Below are 27010 nucleotides of genomic sequence, written 5' to 3'. Positions count from 1 at the left end.
ATGCTTGAGGTGTCATTTTAAAATGCTTAATTTAATTCACAGTTGAAATTAGGGAAGACTACTTAGCAGAAAATAGACAACTTGTCTATTATTGGACAAATAAAACATGCAACAACTTACAGCATTAATTTATAATATATGGAGCCATGTAGTTTGCCCACAACAGAGAATACTGGTGATTTCACAGGCTTATAACTTCTACAAAACCAAATATTTCTTTTAAATGCTGTATTGGGAAAAGCTTGAATCATATCTAGCAAATCCAGTGCATTTTTGGGGCTTTTCTTTGCAGTTGTAAGCTAGTCTTTTTGTGTCCTCAAGAATTTAAACACTGCAGTGTGATCTAATTCTTTTACCTTCGCTATTCTTTTTCTGTATTTTCCTTAAGTGATACTAATTCTCACAGGTTATGAATCAAAAAGAGTGAGATCTATGTGGCTTTGCTGCCAGACTGAGAAAAGCATCTCCGTGTACTCTGGATCCTTGGCTAACAAGCTAATTGTTCAAATGTTGTTAAGTGGAATCTGATGACATGGAATACATGGCCACAAAATATTTGAATCCTACAGGACATTTTTTGGGCAATAACAGTTCTATTGAACTATGCCAATTGAAACAAGAGTGTGATTTTGATTATATGAATGGATAATAACAGAAGCTCAGGATAGCACATGCCATAATTATTCCTGTCTATTAACTAGAATATTTTTTCCCCACCATAACATTGAATATCATTCCATAAACATTACATACAATGTAGCATGGAGTTAATTTCATATAGAAATCAAATCTGAATTATTTAATTATTGATATAGTAGTCAGTGGAGCGGCAATACAGTCTATATGCTAAAGCTCAATCAATTGAATTAAAAACTAGAAGTGTGCGAGCTGGGAATATATTTCACCTACTGCTCTCATAACGCTTCCTGTCATTTCAAGTTGCAAATAACCAAATGAATTTTCACAGGCAATTAGTTGTTAGAAATACCTGTGAAAGCAAGTATACTCCCAGTGTCTCCAAGTAATTTAGACCAGCAGGTGTTAAGGAAGCAGTACATCTTCAATAGCACACAAAAAAATTTCCACGGTACCATTGGTGAGACTAAAAGAAATTAATGTCAGGAGGATAAGATAGCCTATTGTTCCTGTCTTACACATGGCAAAGAAACAACCAACTACTTGCACAAAAGCCATACCACTCTTCAAAGCTTAGTAAGCCCTTCTCCTTGATCAGAAAATATTTCACAACACAACACTGCGAGTGTAAATCAGACCATAAGAGAGTAACCCAATGACACACACAGCTTTATTGCAAGACCCATAAATCATAGAAATATGATTCTGCTTGGTTTCTTTAAGTGCAGAAAAGTAAAAAACAGTTTTTATCTGAAAATAGCAAGGTGATATGGCAGTGTCATAAAAACTGAAAAAATGATGAAAAGTACACTTTTCAACCTATGCTTACACTTAAATATATGTATATGTGTGCTTGCGTACAGAACACGTAGATAAGGACTGTTGTGATCTTGTGGTTTGTGCAATATCAGATTCATGACAATATTTTTAATGTGTCAAGGTGTCACCCCAGTTTCTGTTATACCTATTAAAAAAAAAAAAAAAGGCAGCACTTCAGTGCTACAAAATATCTGTAATTTGGGGATGACTGAAGTCAATCAAAATTCAGAATTGTGCCCAGACACTGCTCCATCCCTCATATTTAAGCACAGAGATTTTTCAGAATCAGGCTTACCTCCAGGTAAAAAGCTGATTTTCTAAAATTGGCCACTGTCCAAATATGACAGTGGCTTACTAAGAGAATCTGGAGCTGAGTAATACCCGTCTAATAATTTATGACAAAATGGTTCATATAGTATTTGACAAATGATATAGATGTTATTCAACTGAATAATTTGTACAGGAAGAGTCTTCTGTTAAAAATAGTTGATATTCACAAAACATATATTTCTAATTATTTCAGTTTAAAAAGTTTAAAATCATTGTGCTTGCTTTAGAAAGCTTTACGTGTATATCCTTTGAAAATTCAATCCATATACATTTAAAAGCATTTTGGAAGAAGAAAAAGCCTTACATTTTAATGTAGCTTCTGCAGATTTCATTTACTTTGAGATACAAATAATAGATACGGACTGGATGAGAATTTTTTTTCCTTGAATAAAGAGGCAAATAAAATTTTGATATAGCACAGATGATCTCAGGAGAAATTATGATTACTGCTTCACTACATAACTCTGAAGTTCCCATGTAATTTCATTATGGATTATAGCCCTGGTGTAATGTAAATAAAGCATCAACTATATTTTTACATTATGCAGATTATTTGAGACATATGTCTATATAAACACTAGGAGTTTGCTCAGTGATTCTAATATTCATAATCTGTACAGTCCTCCAAGAAAAAAGTAGCTTATCTATTGAAATTGGAAGGAATGCAGGAAAGAAAGAATAGAGAGAATTAAGTTTTTTCTACTTGATTTAAGGATTTAGCTGAGACATCAATATTAGAAGGCTAGTAACCTAGGCTTCCTCTGTAGTTGGAAAGAGAGAGAGAAGGCTGTGAGATGACTACCTGCTGGTAGCGCCTGTCCTTTGCTGGTAAGCATCAACAAGGATCTCAGTTTAGGGATTTTTACTTCAATGCCTAAATGTAGCTAGAATGAATCTGGATACGGGTGCAAAGTCTTGCTGAAGGCCTGGTATGCCTATATGGAAACAGCACAAGCAACCTTAGCTGCTGAGGTTGTGCAGAGAGGTTTCCACAGAAACCATATGTGCAGTGAGGCCACAATTTACCAGCCAGAAATAGAAACTTTTATTACACTGTTCTCTTCTACCCAGTGAAGTGTCATATAGGATCTAAGACAAATTTACTAGCCAACAGGATGCTGGAATATCCTTAACAGCTTTCTTTAAAGTCACAAACTGGTACTAGCTTTATAACTCCATTTCTTGTATTTCTGAAGGAGCAAGTTTAAGATGTTGCTGGAATTAATTAGTAAAGAATTTAAATGTAGAGAAGCTTTATTTAAAAACTGAAAAAGCAACCTGAAACTTGTACTGTAAATGGTGTTACAAGGCTTCAGCTCTAACTGAAAAAAATCTCTTCCAAATACTGAGAAGTAAGCAGGTAGCCCACAAAAAAGAATGAAAGAAAGGAAATTATTACCAAAGAGGACTGTACCCTGGAATTCAAAAAATATAGAGGAAAAAATTAGAATTGTCAGAAATCACAATGAATTTGAGTTTGTGCCAAAAATTAAAGCACATCATTAAGAGGTTCTTCAGACAGAAACCTAAAAATATAAGGAAATAAGTAAGATTTCTATAGAAGATGAAAAGAGCACAGCTAAATAAAACCCTTCAAATTCAGGATAATAGGGCCCTGAAACTAAAATTTCTTACCTTAATTTCCATTAAGTCTGCTATAAACACAAGGGCAAAGGAAAGACAGCTAGCACTACTGAGGACAAGAAACAACTGCGCATACTTAAAATAAAAGCAACAGTAGGCTCAGTACATCCAGCTGAATGGTTGGGGGACAGGTAGTCCTCAATTTAGAATATTTAGCTAGTCTCTCAAACGAGTGCAGTGTCCAACAGTAAGAGCATAACAAGTAAGGGACCTGTGTTCAAGAATGGGTAAAAAAAAAAAACAAACGAAACCAAACAGAAGAGATCTAGGCAATTACAGACTTGTTAGTCAACAATATACAAGAGGAGTTACATAGCAAGCAGAAAAACAAGCAGAAAAAGTGGAAGATAGGTTCCCTTACTGAAATAAACAGATTTAATGAAATAGATTTTCCCACACACAGTCCTTGAAGCGGACAGCTGAAGGTTTTGACATACCAACCACAGTAGACTTCATACACAACTGATACACATGAAACACTGTTACTTAAAGTGAAGAACATACTCGTGGCATTAAAATCACAAGGAACTATCTAATAAGAAAATAAGAAATAATGTTTCTTCCATATTTATTTTAGGATGACACTTACACCAAGAACAACTCTGCTAGATTTTCACAAATTGCACTACGCACTGAGTGTAAAAAAACAAACCAAAACCAATAAAAACTTACTATTGCATGAGGGATGATCTATATTGTGCTATCGCCTAGCAATGCAACACTATTCAGTACTGCACAAGCTAGAGCAACATAAGTAGTAGGAAAGGATTATTTGCCTTCCTTGCCCATGTATAGCCCTCTCACCTTAAAAAAACCCCAACAAAACAAACCAAACTAAAAAAAAAACCCAGACAAACCCAAACTAAACCCCTCAGTTTTTCCCATCCTAACACATTGCAAATTCTTGTCTAATGAAGTTTTCCTTTGCTTTTCTTTCCTACTTTTGTTCATCATCACATCTTTCTAGCCACTTCTTTCTTGGTATTTTTATCTTGCATTTTTATGCTTCATTTCTTAAATTGACTTTTACTTTATTTCTTTTTTTTTTTTCCCTTTTAAAGTCCCATATTTCCATCCCTTCCTTCCCAAAGAAAAGATGAAAGCAAACTTTGCTGCTCTATGTAATTATGTTATCAAAATTAAGATCTGTTACATGGGAATTTGTTTACTAAAAACTTTATCTTTTAGTGTTTATACAAACTGAAATGTATCAGGATGGAGGACATAAGTTTTAAAAAAAAGAAATACAACAGGAACATACAGGATTTTCATTCTGTGGAGAGTGGGTTGCTATGGCAACAGGATTTAACTGTGTTTAATAAAGCAAGGTGAGTTTACAAAATTAAACAAGAATCCCATTCAATCTTTCAATGAGCAATGACTTGCGATACTTGCTTCTAAACTTACTCTGTTTACATCTTTAAGTAATTTTTCTCCAAGTAAATTTATGACTGACATCTGCAAAATAACTCTAACATAAAAATATATCCTGATATCTTTACTTAAGCTATGCATTAAAATTCTGTTTCAAGAACTGTAAGAGATGCATGTCATTTATTCTTACTTAGAGCTGCTAAACAACTTCTGAAGTACAATCAGAAAATCTACATCAACTTGCTGTTGAGAATTTCACCCTGCTTTGTAAGCATAGTCAAGTATTTGATTTGTTGGGTCACAGATATATAAATCCAAAATAACATCATTGAGAAAAAAATCAGGAGAAAGGGACCTCTTGGAATTCAGTAATCCCTGCTCTTTTCCCCTCTGTCTTTCTGAGGGTGAAACTTTACGTCAGCTCAAACACACAAGAAGAACATGCTTTTCAGAAGAAGGTAAGGATTTATTGAGCAAATGATAAGCAACATCTCAAGAGTTTCATCAGCTCCAATAACTGTTAAAAAGAAGTCTGAAATTTTCTGGTAGTTTTGTGACTCATTTAGGGCTGTATTTCACATAGTAAATTCTTTGTTTAAGTTCCATATTTTGTTACATGGGTTACCTCTTATCTAGGAGTGCTACAGCACTCACTGGATTTGGTAGAAATTTTACTTGATATCTGTGGCTGTTGGGTTAGACCCCTAAAAATTTATCTTAAATTAAAAGGGACAAGATCAGTCAGGTTTTGTCATTTCTGTGAAGATGACTGCAATTTTTACATGGTTTATTGCTATCTATTAGATGACACCAAGAACAGCAAATTAGAGGGGCCCAAACATAATGGATGCAGCTGTAACAGGCTTACTCTGCTGAGGTCAGAATCTAGCCTGTATTTTTTTCAAGTAGTAATGTACTCTGAACTGCTAGCATTGTAAAAAAACTTTATTAAAAAAAACCCAAACATCAAACCCTCTCAATGCAATGGTGGGTACACTAGAACATACTAAGAACATATTAAGAAAAGGTGAAGAGAACAAACTTGTCAGATCCACCCTTCTCAAATTTACAGTTAAGAGTTTAGTATTAATGCTCTAAGATATCTTGAGGGAACTTCAGTTACAGAAGTACAGAGTCATAAAGCTTAGTTGTTTTGGTTTTGTTTTTTTTTTAATCACAGCATCCACAAAGCTATGAATATCATATTAGCACAAGGTTTTCAGGGACCTGGAGAAAAGGGTTGAGAACCTGATATCAATTTAAAACATTATAATTCCATTTCTATATAATTTCAATATAATCATTCATCAGCTGCACAAATATTCCCACATTAAAGGTAGATGATACAATTAATTTAATTCAACCATTAAACTATTATGAATAATTGAAATTATTAATTTCAATCAAGATCTGATCACAAAATCTTTATGATTTCTGCTATTATACTTATTTATACCAACAAAACGTACACTAATATTGCATGTAGATTAAATACTTGATTCGTAAGGCTTAGAGTTAATCACAATTTACAATCCATTTGAATATTTGTATGAATACTATTCTAAAAGCATTGTTAAGTTGTAAGTTTTAAAACCTTTTTTTTAATATACAGATTTTCTATAATTCTCGACAAAACCCATTTAATGTGCAATCCAAATAAATACAGGAATACCGAGCTAGCCAGTTTGGTTGGTTTCTTGAGGATAGTACATGGTATATGAAATAATTTTTCCTGTAGTATTAACAAGTTTTCACTTAACTAATAGATGTGGTTTTAGGAATTTTTTTCTCAAAATTAGAGGATTTTCTGCCCCAGCATTGTAGTCAGATTCCTCTTTTACATTTTTACCCTTTTATTTCAGTGGTAAGTTATATCTAAGATGGTAAAAGTAAAAAAAAAATCCCTCAAGTTCCTTTAGCATCCTTCATTTTCAAGGTCTTGTAGCAGTACATAGGGATGTAGGGAACATTAAAATCTAAAATTGAAGTTTAAAAAGCAGTAAGGAAATATATTTGGAAAAAGAGCAAAAATGTTCTAATTCCTCTCAGCAAATCTATTTAAAAAAATACAAAAATTAAGTTAATTCCCAGACCTCAGTCTAGGATTTGTCCATCTCTAAGTAGCAGGGTTAGACCATCTGCATAACAGAGTGATATGACTTAGGTACAATTTACTTCAAAGGCACAACTTAAATGATAAACAGCAAGATTTAGAATTCCCTTTCACTCGTGATTTTGTAACAGCAAAGTCCTATTACAACTTCACCTTCTGCTCTGCTTGATCTTTTAAGTTTATTTGAACCATTTGAATAAATTACTGTTTACAAGCATTATTATGGTATATGAGGACTTGTCCTGTGAAAATTTCCTGACATGGATTAATTTAGCTATGTTATACATCTCAGTTGCTGAGCCAAATATATATATATCTAAGGAATTCTCTTACCATTGTAGAGTGGGGGATTCCAATAAACCAGTAAGAATTTAGCAAATAAAAGACTTCAATAAGGGGTTTGTTCCACAAACTTATATGTTACAATCAATTAATTTAATCCATAAAAATTGCAAAGAATTTACTTAATCCATAAAAATTGTACAGATACTTCTGTGCACAGAATAATTTGTCCCTAGACTGGTATAGGACAGGCAGAAACCAGGTGTCATATCTTTGATGAATCATATGCATACATGATGTAGAATAGGAATACACATTTTTCCTGGCTGTTGCTGCCATTCATTGAAGGACACTTAGTACACTGTTTAATAGTCAATTTGAATATTATGTAATCCTTGGTCAACCTTTCTGCTTTAACTTTCCCCCTACTCTTGACATGCTGTGCTTTGAGTATTTTCTTAGTACACTTTCTTTACACCTGTGTTTGTAAAACTAGTTGTTCCCATAGGTTATTGAATTAATGAAAATAAGAAACTGTCTAGATACGCTCTATCATGCAAGAGAATCTAGGGGACCAGTCAGTCAAACTATGGAACCAATCTGTTATTTATATGACAATAATCTAGAAGAATTGCTTTTTTTGCATAATTACATTTTGTCTTCTGACTAGCATTATCAAGCTCATTTTAAGCTATATAGGAATCTAGAGGAAATGGAAGAGTAATGAAACTGTTTTTAAAAGGTCTCAAGAATCCTAGAATGTTTTTACAAATATCCATTGAGTAATATTCCTGCAGAATTAGTATTATTATTGTACATCTTTCTCAAGTAGTAAAGGTTACTGGTGTCTGTGACAACGGTATAGTGAAGCACTAGCCCAAATGTGTGGGTCAGTGCACTGAAAGACTGCTGAAAGTCTACTGCGAGTATTTCATCAGACTATTTTACTTACTAAGTCTATCGAGATTAAGAATTGTATGCAGTGAAAACTCTGAGTTATGATTTTATGCAGTGATTCATAGTAAAACTCCACTGCAATTTCTAAAAAGACAGATCAATACTCCAAGGCACTAAATGGGTACGTTAATGTTAATAAGCATCATATCATTGTTTAATAACATCAGGCATGCAGGCCATGCTTGTCTAAAAAATATTGGCCATTATATGTCAGTGACTGAGTAGCTATGTTTATCATAAAAAACTGAAATCTACTGAAAATATTACTTAAGTGCTTTAGATTCTTTCCCTTGAGAAAGATAGTGTAAGCTAATTACTGTATGCTGCATTTGAATATGAACAGTCATATCCATCTTATTTCATTTTTATGTGAAAGGAACCTTTCCCTAACAATTTAATTTCTAAGCTCTCTATTTCAAGCATTTGGTTTTACTGTAATTTAGAAAATCAGTTATCTGTAACAGTAAATTCCATGAAATTATTTCAAGAAAATAAAATAAGTTTTCAGTAGTTACTACTGATAGTACTTATGCTATTGAATTACCTAGCACTTGACCAAAAGAGGTGATAGAGGGATATTAAAAGCAGAGAACAAATAATTGCAGAATCACATACAATGTATATGCTCAGACACTTATCTGGTTAAATTTTAAATATCTCCAAAGATGGGGATTTCACAGTCTCTCTTGGCAACTACTCCAGTTCTTAAACACTGTGACTAAGATTTTTTTTCTCCTTATATCTAACTGAAATTTCCCCTCTAGTTTGCAATTGTTACCTCTTGTCCTTTCACTGTGCATCTCTCAGAGGAGTATTGTTCCCCCTTCTCCATAATCCTCCTTTACAAAGTAGAAGACAGCAATTAGCCCTCCCCTCACATTTTCCCGAGACTAAACAAACACTTCCCACAACCTCTTGTCATACCTCATATGTTCCAGCCCCCTAAGCACCTTAGAAGTCTTGCAGTGTACTCTCTCCAGTTTGTCAATGTCTCTTTTTTACTAGGGAGACCAAAATTGGATGTTGTGTTCCAGACATACCATTGTAAGTGCTGAAGGGAGGGGAACATTCGCTTCTCTAACCCCACTGCCTCATTCTTGCTAATGTAGCCAAGTGTGCGTTCAACTCCCATTACGAAAAGGTCACATTGCTAATTTGCATTCCATTTGTCCATGAGGACCCCCAAGTCCTTTTCTGCAGAGCTGCAAGCAATTCCCAGCCTGAAATGGTGCATGAACTTCACTCCAAGGTGCAGGATTTTCTCCCCCAGTTATCCACAAGTTTATAATGGTACGCTTTGTTACTGCATCCCACTATAGGTGATGTTAAACAGTCTTAGCCCCTGTACGGATCCCTGAAGAAAACCATGCGTAATGGGCCACCCAGAATTAAAATTATTGACTACTACTTGTTAAGCCAGGAAGCCAGCCAGTTTTTACCCTAAGTTCTAGTCCACCCAGCTAGCTAGATGGATCCTACAGGACACTCTGTCAAAAGCCTTGAAAAATTCAAGGTGAACGAATCTAATGTGCTCCCCTCATCCACAAAGTCAGTCATCCCATTGTAGAAGGCAATCAGGCTGGACAGGCAGGATTTGTCTTTGGGAAATCCACACTGAATGTTCACTGTCTTTTTCTTGTCCTTCCTGTGCCTTGAAATGACTTGGAGGAGGACCTGTTCCAGAATTTCCCTGTGGTCTGAAGCGAGTATGTAATTCCCCCCCTTCTTCTGTTTCACCTTGAAGGTGGGGTGTGACACTTGCCTTTTAATCTAGTCATGGGGAATCTTCCTTGATTGTCACAATTTTCCAATGCTGATAGAGAGTGGACAGTTGGCTCAGCACCTTTTTTTTTTTTCCTGCCTGCATGGTCCTATGAACTTGCACATGCCTATTTTTATATATTTTTCTTCTTTGAACTTCAAAATTTTTTTAAGAGAAAGAGTAACCTTTACCCAGTTAAGTGGATTTGAATATTTCCACTGTGCAAGTATTCAGTCGTAAGCCCATATTGGCATACTGTGATAACACACATATATTGGCACTGAGTGATAAACCATGAAAATATCCACATTTCTAGTAATTACCTCACTCATCTATTACTTTAGAATTCAAAGGTGCATTTTACAGGCCAAAGGTGCATTTTGGTTGCAGCTCCCTTTAGCTTCTGTGTTGCCTGGGGCTTAAACCAAAACCACTGTCCTTCCTTGTGATTGCAGCGGGATGGGAGCAGGAGCTTCAGCTTTATTTCTGAGAATAAAGAAGAGATTCAGGTAGACAAATACAGAAGTTTGCATGTATTATCTAATGAGGGGATTCTTAGTCTCTCTGTCAACTGCTGTTGTAGTATTTTCTGGAACTCTGCCAGACAACATTTTGTTGCAGAAAAGCAATTCAAAATGTATGAAAAACTTTGCTACCCATGACTACCTTCACACTCAATCCCTATTTAAGTGCAGATTCATAGCTACAACAAGAAAGAAATCTATTGCAAATCAAAGCAGCAAAGTGAAAGTTGCAAAACAGTTCTAAAAATATGTATGCTTTCAATGTATGTAATTTAGCTGTTTATAAGAAGTATGTATACAGACAGATGTAGAAACAGGAGACATTTATATATCGCTTTTCCTGGCATTCATTATTCTTTTTATCTTTCATTGTTTATTGATGCTTTGTAGATATCCAGCAGTATATATGAAATTAGAATATATTATAACTATATTCCACTGCATAATGTAAATGTATTCCAAATTCCAGTTGTAACTGTCAAACATGTTTGATTTGTACTGGTAACAGTGTGAACTTGCAGGGAAAAAATGATAGAATTTGAAGGGAACAAGAGAGGCTTGCAAGGTTTGCAAACATCTTGAACTGAGCTCTGAATTATTCTTATAAAAGATGTACTCAAACAAGATTAAAATTGCCTTCTTTCAATGTTTCAGAACTGAGTCAAAATAGGGCAAACATTTGTCAAGTCTGTTCATTAGTCTGTGCCTAGTTTGTCATAGAATTACACTTCAATTCCAAAGAATAAATTTGAGCACAAGGAGATGCAAAGAATTACGTAGCATTCTTTTCTTTGCCACCATCTAGCATTCCATTAACATAGAAATCCAGTGTCCTCAAGATTAATATTGTCAGAACTCTTTAAGGATTTGTAATCTGACAGTCAACCTATCCCTTGTTATTATCTTAAACGTTGTTAGATATTTTCTGTCAAAAATGTTATAAAACCCCCAGAGAGCTGGACTAAAATAGTTACATGGCATACATACATCTCTCTAATGATAAAGAAAATATGCCTCAGGTTGTAGTTAAATGGAAACCTCTTGCACTGGTAGGAAAATGGCAACCTAATAGGTCATTTTCACCTCTATTTTACATAAACGTATGAAGAATCTGTTTTTCCATAGTATAGAATGCATCTTTGGTAATCTGAATTAAAATCAGATGCAAAATTACTTCTGTAGCAGAGCAATTGCATTGCCTATCATTTCAACTTCAGTGTATTTAGAATTTAGGTTGTAAAAAGAAAAATGGAATAGGTACAATGTCTATAAAATGAACTGTGAACCAAAGTTTGCCAAGTCTCTCCTTTTAAATCATACAACTTTTGTGTCTTTTAAAATGATATACTTCTTACTGTGTCCTCTGTAAAAAATAAGAATAAACATTTAGTCAAGGAACTGGACTGTGAAACTCAAAGACCAGTAAACAACTGTTTCATCAGAAGTGTTTCATAAAAATGGTGAAAAAAAATGCCCCCCCCCCTTTTTTTTTTTAAACACAAATACCTGCAGATTTGATGATTTTGCACAAATTCAGTTTAGAAAAAAACACCCAAACTACTTTTTCTATAACAGCAAAACATCAATTTCATCATTTTTTGGATATGACTTCATTTGTTTGGTTTTTTGGTGGGTTTTTTTTTTTGAAGTACAAAACAAGTTCAAAAACTCAAGATCAAAGAAAAACAAGTTTAATAAAGCATAATTATTTTATCCACATACGAATTTTCAATAACTTTTCATAGGAATTCTCAATTGCTCTCATGATATATTCCACAAAGAAAAGTCTGAATTAATAGAATAAAATTTTATTTCCTTTTGGCTCTAGTTAGTGCCTACCTCAATAGTAACTTTGTGCATGACCTTGGGAAAACTTTTTAATCTCACTCAGTTCTGTCTGGGAAAATAATAGTTCCTCACGAGTGCTACAATGTAAATTAATTGATTTCCTGAAATGTTCTGATACTACAGTGGTATCAGCACAGCATACCAGAAATCATTTGAGAATAATTCTTCAAGAATTCTAGTCCCACATTTTTTTCAATAAAGCCATCTCATAACAGGTCTCAAGCACAACATAACTGGAGCACATTCCCTTTTCCGGCTTTCTACCAGGAGTGAATTTCATCTGTGTTGAATTTTACTGCTTCCTTCACGCTACCAAATCCATAAGACAACATCACTCTAAAAGCAAGCAAAAAAAGAACAAAACCTCCTAATCACCTTGATTTGCCACCTGCATATTAGTTTGCAGATTACTGAGCTGACATTTAAATATCTGCAAAAGTAACATCTCAATTCACTAGAAAAAAACCCAGAAAACAAATTAAGCAGGTTTATATTCCAAGAAGTATCACCTAAGGACTCATCGGTATGATGTACATGATTAGTTAACTTATTTCAGTATGAACATTACGAAATCCATGGCTTTCTATTTGGTTTTGAATGTAAATGGGCTAAGCATCCTTTGTTTCTGAAGTCACAGTTTCTAAAAACTAAGTATAGAACTTTATTCACATATTACAGTAACCAAGTTTAAAGCTGGATAATGAGGGAGAGCTCACAGAGGTTTAGTATACTTTCACTTCTAGAAAACTATTTCAATTGTCTATGGCTTTTTGAGTGACAGATTTTGTGAATTCAGTCTCTAGTTGCAGGCAGCTGAATACAGATCACACCTGTTTATCAGTAATCTAGTATTTGAACAGCTGGAATAATCCAAACCATAAATTAAATATCATAGGCTATATATATAGTTATTAAATATCATTATATGACATTCTATCTATCAATCTTCCTTCTGTGGACAGAGCCAACATCACTGAAAGTAATTTGCAAGTTTTAAGACCTTGGGCTGTTTAAGTAACTCAAAGAAAAGTTACATCTACCAGACTACTTAGCAAGATCACTGCTGAATGAACCTGAGCGTAGAAAGAATCAGTTTGGAGTCAGTTTAACTCCTGTGTTCTAATGAAAGCACACACTTTATCTTCCTGCAAGCACTCTTCATTTCTGCCAGAAATACTATTGCTACAGATGAGCAGACTCAGACCCTCATTCTCCACGGATAACCCTTCCAGACATATATGAGAGTTACTATATTTAACTGAAGCAAAGAGCTTGTTCATTACTAGTTATTTGGATTGACAAATCTCTAGAAGCAGAGCAATGTTTTCAATATGCACATGTTTAATGTCTAACAGGATAACACCCCAAAATCTAAGTTTGCCTTCTCTAGATGTTATCACAAGTCACAGATAAAAATGAATCAGTCATGGATTCCAAAGGTAAGAGGATTATTGTCATCCGTTATCACCTGCATCATACAGTACACTCTTCTGCACAAACATGCCCATAATCGAATCTATAATTTTTTTGAATTTACTGTAATTTATTAAAAACAAAAACAAAAATAAAAAAATACTCCAGATTTAAATATTTGAAGCAGTGAAAAGCGCACCCACTGTTTTGCTTTCCCAAATTTCCCTTGTAAAATATGCATAAAGTATACATTCTGAATTTTTCTCGCTTCAGATTCCAGTTACCAGATCTTCTTATGTCTTTATCAGGTAGACTAAAGAGCCCTTTACCATCAGAAATTTTCTCTCCATTGGAATACCAGTAGATATATTAAATTACTTCTCATTTTTTTCTTGAATAAAATAGTTAGATAGAGCTTCTTGTCTTTCATTTTGTGTCAGGTTTTCTGACTTTGAATCATCGTTGGGGATTCTGCAGGAATGTTTTCCAATTTTTCAGCATCTGTTTCAAAGCATGGAGGGCATAGCTATAATGGTCTCATTAATGCACTGTAATACAACATTGCTTATTTTACTTAGTATTTGCCTACTTGTAAACCAATGAACTTTTCTTATTACAGCATTAGTTTGCTAGGTCTTATGTTTCTGCCTCTGCACTGTGATCCCTAAATCCTCTTGTTATCACTGCTTTCTCAGGAATAGCTCACAACCATTAAGTCATTTACATTCTTCCTCTTCAAGTAATAAGATGTTAGTAAGAATGGGGGCAGGGGGAAGTGGGGTGTGTGCAAATACTATCTGATGGCTAGCCCATCAACCTGGAGATTGATTTTCTTCCTCCCTTGTAACCTTGGATAGGTATCTTCAGCTTCAGATCCTTAATGTTCTTTAGATATTGAATCCAAACAAAAATATATCAACAAGAGTTTGTTACCTAAATACTTCCGAGATTAAGGTTCTGAACTTCAGGCTTACAATTCAAATTTCAAAGTCATGAGACTTGTCACCCAGGACTTCTAAAGCCTCCCATGAGAGACACCTTCCCTGTCTAAGCTGGCCCATCCATAATCTGAGTTGTCCTCTGAAAACACCTGTGTTTCTTCATTGACTACAGATCACTAAATTCCTGACACCACCACAACACACACAAACCTTCACATGCTGCTAAATTAAATTAATAGAATGTATCAGTTTTTCAGATGTTATACCAGAGATTTATTGTTCCAATTGTGCACATTATCAAAGAACGGTTGCTGTGATAATACATTGTAGTAATAAATCATCAGAATGGTGCCATCAAGAACATACTGAAGACAAGCATTTTATATTGTATTTAGTGTAAATTATAGCCTTTTTAAAAAGTTACTCAATGAAAACTTTTTAGATAATTCCAATACAACAACACAGTTAAAAGGAGTTAAAAAAAATGTTTTAACCCAGGGTATTTTCAAATGAAGCTCGGAAAGATTATCAACAATGAAATACCAAAGAGTAATAATCAGCAATTTTTAAACCTAATGGGTTAAATATTTCTATATCAGATCTCAAAGAACATCACATTATTAAGGAATTTTCTGGAACAATAGCTTAATACCATTTTATCATAAAAATAATCAACATTTCATAGTTATTTAGCAGAGAAAGGACTATTGCAATCAGATAGTTTGTTCTTCTGCATCACACAGACAAGAGGATTTCCTTGAAGTGTTTCCAGTTAGAACTTCAAAGTCCTTCCTTTCCAATCTTATCATAACATTTGTGGGTCTTCTCTGAACCTCTCTAATATTTTAGCATCTTCCTCAAATTATGTGTTTGAAGAGGAAACCTAGTATTCCAAGAACAGATACTGTCCTGTTCATACAAAGGTAGCATCCTCCTTTCCACCTCTTTGGTGTTATTCTGCTTTTATGTCTTAGGTCATATTAGCCCTTTAACTTCAGCATCACTGTGATGTTCAATGACTTTTCTACCCAGGCTCCAAATAATTTTCAAAATCACTAATTTCCAGCATACCATCTCCCTTACCAAAGGTGGGGCCAGCATTCCTAGTTTCTAGATGACTTTACATTCAGACGTAAGAAATTCATGTTATTTGCTTCTCTTGATTGACTAAGAAATACCATAGATTTTTTTTTATGGGGATGCTATAATTAGGATGTTTATTGTAATAAGGATGCTTATTATAATTATTCAATGGAGACTTGATTTAAAAGTAAGAACTATATAAGGAAACTTAAACATTATCTTACTTGTTTTGTTTTCTGAAACCATATAAAAATTATATTTAATTAAACAGTATCAAAAGTTTTGCTATGAAAGGATTTTATGCATGTTACACAAGTGATGAATTAATGTCAAAACAACCTGCTGAGCAGTTCCTTTTTTTTTTCCCCCCTTTGTATGTCCCCCAACAGCCTAGGTAAGTTCAACAAATTGCAATATGAACATTAAATCAATTCAATTCAATTTATTTAAACAAGACAAAAACCCTGAGGAGACCTTCATGCATTCATTTAAATGACAACCTCCAAAGTTAGGACCTAAAATAAGCAGTAGAGGAAAAAAAAACCCAAAAACCTAGTTTAAAAAGTACATCCAGTCTGCAATTGTTTTATGTCCATTTTGATACAACTAGGACTTTATAAAAATGAAAACTAAAATGCCGATCTCTGAACACCAGTGAGTTACTATTTAAACAAATTATAATTAGGACCTTATCTCGGAAAATTTTCGTTTTGAATGTTTAAATGTATTAGTGTCTTTAGGATGCTGATATGCAAAATACTTTGGAGTCTTAAGTAAGCTTATTTCTAAAGATGAATCTAGGAGTAAAATAACACAGGTAGAATCTCCATTTCAGCATAATCAGTTCTGTCTATATGCATGGGTCCCGGAGGAAACCCCAAAGGTAAAAAGCAAAATAAATCAAACAAATATAGCACATTGTTTGAATTTTAAGTAAAACTGAAAAAAGTTACACTACATACATGATCACTGGAATGAATTTGTAGCAGTGAAAAACAGGAAACTAACCCTAAGTGTCTTCCACAAGAACATAATCTCTTACTGATGTAAAGAAATAGTCTTGTTTTATTCAATAGCCACTGATAAAGTAATCAAGCAAATACATAAAAAACTAAAAAATGTCTAGAAGGGGAAAAAAAAAATTCCAAAAAGGACTATGCTCAAATGGCATATTTTGCAACAACCATTCCAAAATTCAAAGTCAAGATGAAATGGGAACAGCTTGTTAAATCTATTTTTTAGGCAATCAATTGCACAAGGCTCAAATTACATTGTACTTCAAACGGAAGGTCTGTGACAGATGGCCCACTAATGCAGATTGCAAAGTCATCTGCATAAAAACAACACTGGAATCTACAAGGAATCACAAGGACCACTAATTTGCCTGGAGAGGAAAGACTATCACAGTACACGGAACCCTCTGGGGCACCTTGTTAATTATTGCAGGGTCACATTTCAGTGTAAGATTTTGTTCTTTACTCTAGAGCTAATTTACAGTCAGTTTGGTGTATGGTTCTTAAAGCCCAAGGCCAAAAAAGAAATTACAGTAAAAACTTGTGAAGGACGATTTGAGAGTTTTCATTAGTAGAAATCAGTTCGCCATTATTGGTGAATAACAACTAGAGACTGAAAACCTGTTCCAATCAAGAAACAGCAGACCATATGATCCTGAGTCCAGCCTATAAAAAAGGAAAAAAAAAAAAAATCCCATTCGTGTCAATGGCAGTTTAGCCTAAATAGGCTAAATTCAGTCTGAAGTTTCAAATAAGAACTTTAAACCTTATTACATCATTCAGACTTTTGATTTGAGGTCATGTGTTCCATGCTTCCAATCTACTAATTTTTTTTAGTTAAAGCGAATAGTGCTTTGACCACCTGGAGAGCGGCTGCAGTTTTGCTCTTGGAGAACATGCAGTATCTGTTCATATCCTATTATTGCCTGAAAATAGGATGAGAAGGAGTAACAAGATCCAAATACTCCACAGGCTCCTTGGGAAAACATAGAAGCTGACTGTGTTGCTGATTTCATACTGTGTTGTAACTCGTGAAAACAGTGTTGTTCTCCAAAAGAATTTGCATTCTCATACCTTCAATCTGTACCATATAAAATCATATAGAACATCCCATCTATGCTGTTTACTACAACAGCATAAGGAAAAAAAAAAAAACAAACATGCACAGGATAAAAGAAGGGGTACATTCAGAGTTTTCGGGAGAATGAAAAGGAAGGGGAAACAGACATTAACACCAACTACATCTTATCCTAGGCATTAGTTACAGCATTAAAAATAATGTTTTGTCTTTATTAGGTCATGGGAAGTTATAGACACTGAGAGCACTTTTTCCCCTAAGCAGGGGAGAACTACCTCTATAGCACCCAGTCAGAACCTTGACTGTTTCTTTCCCAGCTTCCTTAAGACAGGCAATAATGTTGTTATTAAAGTTCACAGAGGCCATATCAAGATAGAATTCAATCACATTTTGCAAATAAAACATTTCTGAATATCAAGTAGAAGACCAAACCTTCCTTATTAAACTGAAACCAATATAGCCTTATTGCTTACTTCACTAGGAACAGTATCAGACATATAGATCTGCTTTTACTAAGAGACAACTTGATTATCCATCAGATTAGGTCACACAGTCTGATTTGTATGACATTAAGAGCTACATGTGGCCCTCTTCTAACTCCCCTCCTACTCAATTTCTTGACTTTCAACTCTGGATGATTTTTCCAAACCAAGGTTGCTGCATACTAGAGACAATATCATAAGAATATTCTTGAGAATATTCTGCCTGAGAATCTTTTCATTGCAAACACTTTCTATGGCTTATTTCCTCTCCTATAGTAATGCCAAGTTCATCCTATCCTCACCACACTTCCTAGAACTACTGCCTTTTATTGCTCACCATACTGTTCTAACATATGGTACTATTGTTCCTATAGTTAATTTCTAATTGTGCTTTTGTACTTCAGTTTGGAAAAAGCCCCACCAAGCACCTTCAGATTATCAAATGTAAAGTTTTTTTTCAAAAATATTTTGCCTAGAACTTTTGGTTCATAGTTGTCTTTCACCAAAACTTAGATAATTTTGTGTTTCTTTTGTTACCATGATACCATCAAAAGCAGACTCCATAAACATGGATCCTTTTAAAATGGAAAACAGAGAACTTGAATTTAGTTCTTAAATAATGATCATCACTCGTACTGTTCACTGATATTCACTGGGACATCTTTCTCAGTTATTATTTCTGGATTTTTGTCTGCGAGACAGCACTGGACCAATACCCTAACGAGCATCATTCACACAGATCTGAACTCAAAATAGAGGCCTTGAAATATTTTTCTTTTCAAACATAAACTGAGTTAGAAGTGATGTTGTGTCAAGCTGCTTTGAACTAGTTGAGTCTGACCCCCTCTGTTATCAAGATGACACCTGAATTGATGAAACAACTGCCCTTTAAGTGGAACAGAGTGACAAACTGGCAGCTTACCAACTGAAAAATACTAAGAATATTAGCTACTCATATTAACGGTTCAATTACCTCTAACTAATAAAATAAGCTGAAATGTTCTTCTTACCATAATCAAGAAGAATATTTCTTAAGAGAGTGTGCTTCTCTAGACTATCTATTATTGTATTTCAGATAACACCATATCAATAGGTAATATAAATAGGATAAAAAGGGAATAATTTATTCTTTATTGCTCTTCTCTGACAAAGATAAAGAGCTGAAGCCTTTTAGAAGCAACATATTCTGTCCAAGTTCTCCTAAATTTTGAGTGCCAGGAATATCAGCTATTTCCTTCATTTCCTCAAGGACTCTGGCAAAGTCTGAAGTTCCTAAATAGTAATACCACATGCAGCTTATGGCTTCACAGGTTAAGAGCTCTGAAAAAGGCCAAAGTTATCTTCCATGTTATTTATAATATTATTAGGTGTATTTTTAGCCAGACATTTTTAGCTTAGGTTTTTTTCTATAAGATTAGAAGCAGTGACTAAAATGTACTATGATGAGAACTTTTAAAGGTCATTACTGAACACAATCAACTGCATTTAAAAGAAAATTGTAACTATCATGTTGTGGATAATTTAAAAAGAACATCTAGTAAACTATAATAAAAGACATTCTCCCTCATTATTTCTTTAAAAAGTGACTGTCTGAACAGTTTGCAGAGTTACCAGGATCTCTCTGATAAATGTTTTAATTGGGAAGTTGAATACAGAAAATATTACAGGAAGCTTAAGTGTGGCCAAAGCCCTGATTGTCCACATGTATATAATGCAAGATTTTGTTGATACTGGAGAAAGGAGAATCATTCTACTTTTTGAATAACGTGCATTGCACAACACGTGTTATGGAGGTGGAAAATAACAAGCTATTGCCCTTGACAGAGGTTTTCATTGAAAGCCTGTATATGGTTTGGAAAGTGGGATGCTGTCTATATGAAAAAGTTCTGCACTGACTACCAGGTAATGATAGTACTAACTGTTAAAATATGGAAGAGAATGGAGAAATGCACATTTCTAATTGGTAGCAGGGGAAAAAAAAAAGATCTTTGAAAGAGTTAATCCTCTTTTGAAATAAATTAGTTATCCCTTATGAAACTGATGAAAAAGAAAGTTTGAAAAGCTTGTAGGTATATTTATAAATCTCAGAATAAACCCAGGAGTCAGCTGACTTGAAATATTGGAGAGCTTTTGTGCCTAAAAATTCTTGCTTATTAAAATAGTTAGTGGCAGACACTAAGAGTTAAGCAGGAGGAGAATGATCTCCTACTTAAATCCAGCAGGGATCTAACCCAGATGGAAAATTTGTGCATTCTCTCTGGGCTCCCTTCCATGCCCTTGGGATGCCAAGCTAACACTATCTCAAGTCCCTAAGGTGCCATATCTCCAGAGATGGAGCACAGTGTGAAATATATATTCATGCAGACAATTCTCAGAAGCCCCTCCTCATTCCTCTCTTTGATGCATGAACATGGGAAAGCCTATATTCCACAGTCTGTGACCCCCAAACTTGTAAGGACTATTTCCTGGTACTCATGAGAATAAAGTCAGCATTATTCTACTCTATTGGCTTGTAAATTCATAAGGCAGTCTGAGATACAGTATTTGCAGTCTCTTATTAAGCAAGTTTTTTTGCCCTTGTGAATACTGAGTGAGAACTGCAGGTATTAACACAGTCATTAAACTCCTTACTATAACTCAGGAACTTCAGCAGAAAAGGCACACCTCACCAGTGAGGTGAGAGTAGATCAAACCTGAAATGCACCAGGACTCCTACCTCTCTCCAACAGGTGGGCTTGCTGGGCACAACCAGAGAGCCCCAAGCGAGTCCAGTGAGCGTATGAAGTGAGCAGAGCCTTCCCTTACCCACACAGCCCAGGAACGGAGCAGAGTCCAAGCAGAGGATCCCTGCTCTGCACTGCAACAGATATCCTGCCTGCCACCACCTCCTCACAGCCCAGGGAAGACTTGCTGCAAAACCTTCTTTAGCACTGGATTTTTGCCCCAGCTCTGCTGCAAACCACCCCTCTTCCCACAGCTCCTCTGTACTCCATGAAACCTTTCTTTCCTGTCTCCCTTCCCCAATCAGCAATAATAATGGTATTTCAGCTGAGAAAAGAACAGTTAGAGGACAGAGGTCAATAGATGCCAATATCTTCTGCTCAGGTGACTGAAAGACAACTTAGTGAAATTGGTTTATTCAGGTACAGTTCAGAAGCTCCATTTACACAAAAGGTTTGCTGTACTGCTTAAAGAAGCAACCACCTGTCAGAGTAAAAAAAATATATTAACAATGCATTAACAATTGATTACTAGTGAAATGCAGGACTACCAATTTTTTGAAGTCAGCTGGTCTAAGTTACAAATGGGATAGAAGATATAGCAGGATATAAGATAGGGCAGATTAAAAACATTTCAAAAATAACTCAGAGTTTTATAGATGCTACAAAATTAATCATGACTGTTGACAGTTATGGTCCAGGGAATGAAATATAACTTTAAAAAAAGTATGCAGAGCTCCTACAACCACACTGGGTTTTTGATGAAGTGCTTCAAATCACTTTTCATGTTTTAAAAAAAGAAAATAGAAAAAAAGATTATAAACTACAGTATTGATGCTACTACAATGAGAATTTGTTATTTATGAGACTGTGGTACATTACCTTTGTGCTTCTCTCCAAAGTGTGTCCATTAAAAAAATTACAACAGAGGTAGGTTTTCATGTTAAAATAAATTCAGATGAACTTTTCTAGATACTGAGGAACTCAGTGTATTACAATGATATCTGAATCTTTTCATCTCAGTTCATTATCACTGTACTGTCTTAGTATCTTTTAACCAGAGGTGTGTAGCCTTTGCAAAGAAGGTAAGGCAGATGAACTAGACAGTACTATAGTGGCAAAATTACAGGGTGCTTGCTTGATGCCAGTGACAGAAGCACATAAAAAGATAAGTAAAAAGATAAGTGTCAAAAACTTGAAATCATGTTTCAGTGTTGTGTCTCTTCTAAAGTGAGCGGAGAGCTTGCAGGACCTCTTCCAACCTCAAATATGAGCCTTCAAATTGCCAAAAGAAACTACAGCAAGAGCGTTAATAGCTTTACTCTTCAAACTAATGGTTCCCTATTTTCCTGCCAAAGCAGATCACATTGCTTTTTCTGTTAGCACTACAGTCCTTCCTCCAAACACTGCGCCTATTGCACACACAAAGCGTAATGTGTGACATTTTCCAGAACTACATTTCGCAATCACACTAAGTACAACCCACTCTGCCTGGTCAAGTAAATTCCTAACTGATTCCTGTCCTCATCTGAAAGGTCAGGGGGTAGGGACCATGGCCAGATGTAGGCCATGTGAACTGTTGTAGCAGCAGCTCTGTGTTCTTGACTAATACCTACACCATGAGCCTCCCCACCAAACTATTATTGGCCCATATAGCAAAGTTCATTCACATTTCTGACTTTCTTGCTGTTTTCTTCAGTTAAATGGGGCCAGTGTGCTACTGGACCTGTTACATACTATCAAAATAACAATAAATTCAAAACAATGATCTATGCCATGTCAGTCAATGGCAGTATTATAAAATGTGATAGAAGTAATTATATTTTGTATCCTAGTTTCAGGTAGACATTTATTTAGTTAATTGTTTCTGTTCTGAGTGTTCTAAAGGATGGTTGAGACTGATTAAAATCTTATTAAAAGGCTACTGATTGCTAATGCAGAGGAGGTGAGAAAAGCTTATAAGCAGTTCGAAATTTCTTGAGTGCATTATGCACTGCAGACAAAGGGTTTTGAACCAGCTTGTTAAATTCACTAACAACATTAATGTTTTGGTAGTTTACTCAACATTTATCTTCAAGATCATTATATAAGCTCTGCATTTTCTCCTCTTCTATGCTTGGTATAAATGTTTATTAGTTCCAATAAAACATCCAGGATACAATTATGAACCCTTCTGTTTCCTCATCTTATCTGACAATATCAAGAGCAGTTCTTTAACACAGATATTTCAGTTAAATGCCTGAAGTTAGACAATGTGAATACTCATTTTAACATTTACTCTTTGTAAAGAATATTTGAAGCAAGGGTAATAAATAAGCACACAGTATTTGCTATTCATTCTTTGTTGTCCCTCTGTTCAAAAAAACCAACTTTCATTCATGGAGCAAAACCACAGCATGTGAGCCAGAACACATTATAAGCATTCTAAGTGACCATCCAAACAATCAGCGTCTGAAAGCTCTTCAACCCTACTGCTGTTATTTGCTGAATAGATACCAGACCACACTCAGTCACATAAATTAAAGAATACTTAATAGAGAAAAAAGGATTACTTTTAACAAATAAATTTTATTTGCCTACGTTACTCTGACTGGGTAATCAGTATCTGGAGACAGTCAAAGTGAACTAGGAAATAAAATTATTTTGCAACAAGTTTGTGGATTGTATAATTAAGCGGGAAGTATGAAATAAACCTCAGGGGAGATTTTTTTTTAAGGCACAAGGAAATATTTTTTAAGTACTTGTGCAATGCAAAATAAATAAAAAATTTTAAAATCCCCAAATACCATAAAAGTTGACATCCTTCAGATCTAAAGTGTCTTTAAATATGTGGCAGTACACAGAAAATAATAAAACAGGAAGAGAAATAAATATGAACAAATACACTATACCAGGCACAGCTCTATTAAAACATACTACTCACTGAGAATGATGAAATTACAAATTATTAGAAGCTACATAAAAAGAATTCACCAAATACACAGTATGATTCTGGTGAGTGCTCAAAGTCAAAGCATGAAGGGAATCTTAGAAATACATTCAGGCACTGCACTTGAAGAAACCTAGTGTACACACACAGATTGCTGGCATCAATGAACCCTGCAACAGCATTATGAGGAAGAAAAAATAGCATTAAAAATGCTTTTCAATGAAGGACAAATCTTCTATGACATACTCAGTAAAGCAAAAGAGTAATTTCTCCCCAGTATTTGGAAAAATGTCATTCTTTGTCTGTGATGATGAATAGGTTCTTTCTAGCTAGGAAAGAAAACAGAAAAATGAAACAAGGAGGTTCAGTAGGAACTGAAAACTTTTCCATGAATTTTTATATGGTAACAACTATACTTTTTTCATAAGATCCTTCTGAGAATACGTTATTGGGGTACCTGAACTCTTTGGGTATTTCATTTATCCTGTGAAAGTGGGAATATTCTTCACATTTAGCAAGCATGTAATAACTTAATGATGATGTACACCAGTAATAAATGGGCAAAATAAAAACCACACACAAATAGTCCAGCTGCACATCGCAAAAAACTTCGTGATAATTTAACGCTTAAGCAACTACTTCAATCGGCTACTACTTTTTGTTTAAACATGGGTTTACGATACCTTGCTCTAAGTAAACATCCACTGGATGTTTAAAAAGCTTTATCTAAGCATGTTGTTAATAGACATCTTGAACTAAAGAGTAAAACAGCTAGGAATATAACATCTAGAAACACAGTTTAATTGGGAAATTTGAGGAGTTACATGTTGCTTTTAGCTACATAAGACTCCTGCACCGTCATCAAAACCAATTTTCACCCAAGCAGTCTGTCTCCAGGCCAAATAAAGGGAAGACAGGAGCCCCTGCTAAAAAAGGAAGGCACTATTAAAAAAAAGAAACCACACCACAAAAAACACTTTCACATTGTGGTGGAACAGGAAAGAAAACACTTGGTAACCTCAGATATAACTAATGCAACCATGAATAAAACAACTGGAAAAACAAATGCCAGCTGCTCTGCCAAGCTACAACCGTTTTTCTAGAGTATTCAAACAACTGTCTTTAAATAAACAGTGAAAGCTTATGTACTTCGCACCCCTTTACATGGCTATTCTTTCTTTCAGTAAAATTCAGTAAAGCATCATTTTCAGCATTCAAGCATTATCTTAAATCTAAGTGAGAGAAGGTGTTTCCCATTTCTAGATTATTTCCCATATAGATTGACATTAGGCACTAAGTGAGAGAAGGTGTTTCCCATTTCTAGATTTCCCATATAGATTGACATTAGGCTTATCTATTTTTCAGTTTACTTCTCTGAATTCCTTAAAAGTAGCCCACTGCCACACAGAAGTTTGTGGACAACAAGCTGAATATCCTTGCTATATCCAGTAACTATACACATGACATTTATTTCAGTTCAGTGAAAATTCCTAATTAGGAGAACTCAAAAGGCAGGGCTTTCCAATATGTAAAGTTACTGTCAAAGAAACTGGTGGATACGGCTTTGTGAACATAGGCTCATGTTTCAAAAAATATTGCATTGATATAAATTAGTAAGAGTTAGGCACTTAGATAAAAATTCATTATACATCTTTAAATATGTTTTTTGCTCCTGAATATACTACTGAAGAGCTAATCTAAGACACTTGTGAACTGAAATAACCTCACAAGTGATTCAGGTGCTCTCTGCAGGTGTTGGGTCTGAACTGGAAACCAAGAATGTCAGGCTTTGCAGCAATGTAAAGTGGAAAATCACAAGAAAGGTATTATATTCTCCACCTTATAGACAGCAAAGTTCTTAAAGCGATAGTTCAGGTTTTCAGAAATAAGACAAGATTTTATGCTAAAGAGAAGATCAACTGTCCATTAGTTTAGAAGTTATAGAATAGCTTCAGAATATACTTCATACTTCAACCAGATAAGAAATAAACCATTTGAATTCCTAATAATACTGGTTTTATTCAGTATATTTTTATTGTGATTTTGGTAATACTCGTATAACTAATTTAAAGTTATTTCAGAGTGAATGTTTTTAGCCTAAAATAATATTATCCTGCAAATATTTTTAAAATTCTTAGACAGTAGTAGTCATGCAAATGACAACTATTCTCAAAATGCTTTTTGATAGGTATAATCTGGCACTAATTTTTAAGTAACTGAATATGTCCTAGACCCTAAACAATATCCAAATCAGTGCAAATAACTGGACAATGTAAAACATTATAAGTAAAGAATGACCAGGGAATTCCTCCTTGTGACCTACCTTTTCTCCCATTCTCTTACTGCTATTCAATTTCAGCCAACTATCTGAAACACTGCTTTATTAAAATCAACTGGGAGTAGACCAAAATAAATTTATTGTCAGGTATTCTTTCTCCTGTCCAATCAATTTGAAATTTAATTCAAATGTAATCATCTGCTATTTCTAATTGCCCTCAGGAAGTATGCTAGGACAGTATATCAAAGGCTACTTTTTTTTTTTGTGGTGCTTATTTATTGCAGTTTAGGAAAAAAAAAAAAGAGGCTATTAACTGTTCAAAGAACTATATTTCCTTCTCAAAGGTACATACTGCATTATCCACTTTAAGTTTAGGTTATTGACCATTTATCTGCTCTTTAGTCCTCAAATTCAAGTCCACAAAACAAAAATATAAGTTTAATCTCGATTTCTGCTCTGCACTGGTAGAGAAAATAAGTTTCTTTACAAAAGTAGAATTGTTTCCTGTACAGTTCTCTGAAAATTACTGCAGGTCTTTCCATTTGCCTACTTTTCAGACATGCTTCAGGTAAAAAACAACCCTCTTAAGACAAAAATTGTTGTTGTTGTTAAATTTACGCACATTTAATTACATAATTTCTCTCTTGCTTTTTTGAAATGAATGCTAATCAACATAGTAGGAAAAATAAATGGTATTAACTAAACCACATGACAGTGAGAAGGCAAGTTCTAGATCTGTACAAATGTACCTAAATCTTTTTGCTTCAGCTCGAGAGAACTTGCA

The sequence above is a fragment of the Egretta garzetta genome, unplaced genomic scaffold, assembly GCF_000687185.1.
Source record: "Egretta garzetta isolate BGI_Z169 unplaced genomic scaffold, ASM68718v1 scaffold56, whole genome shotgun sequence".
NCBI classification, from domain to species: Eukaryota; Metazoa; Chordata; class Aves; order Pelecaniformes; family Ardeidae; genus Egretta; species Egretta garzetta.
Note: the sequence above shows the minus strand (reverse complement) of the source record.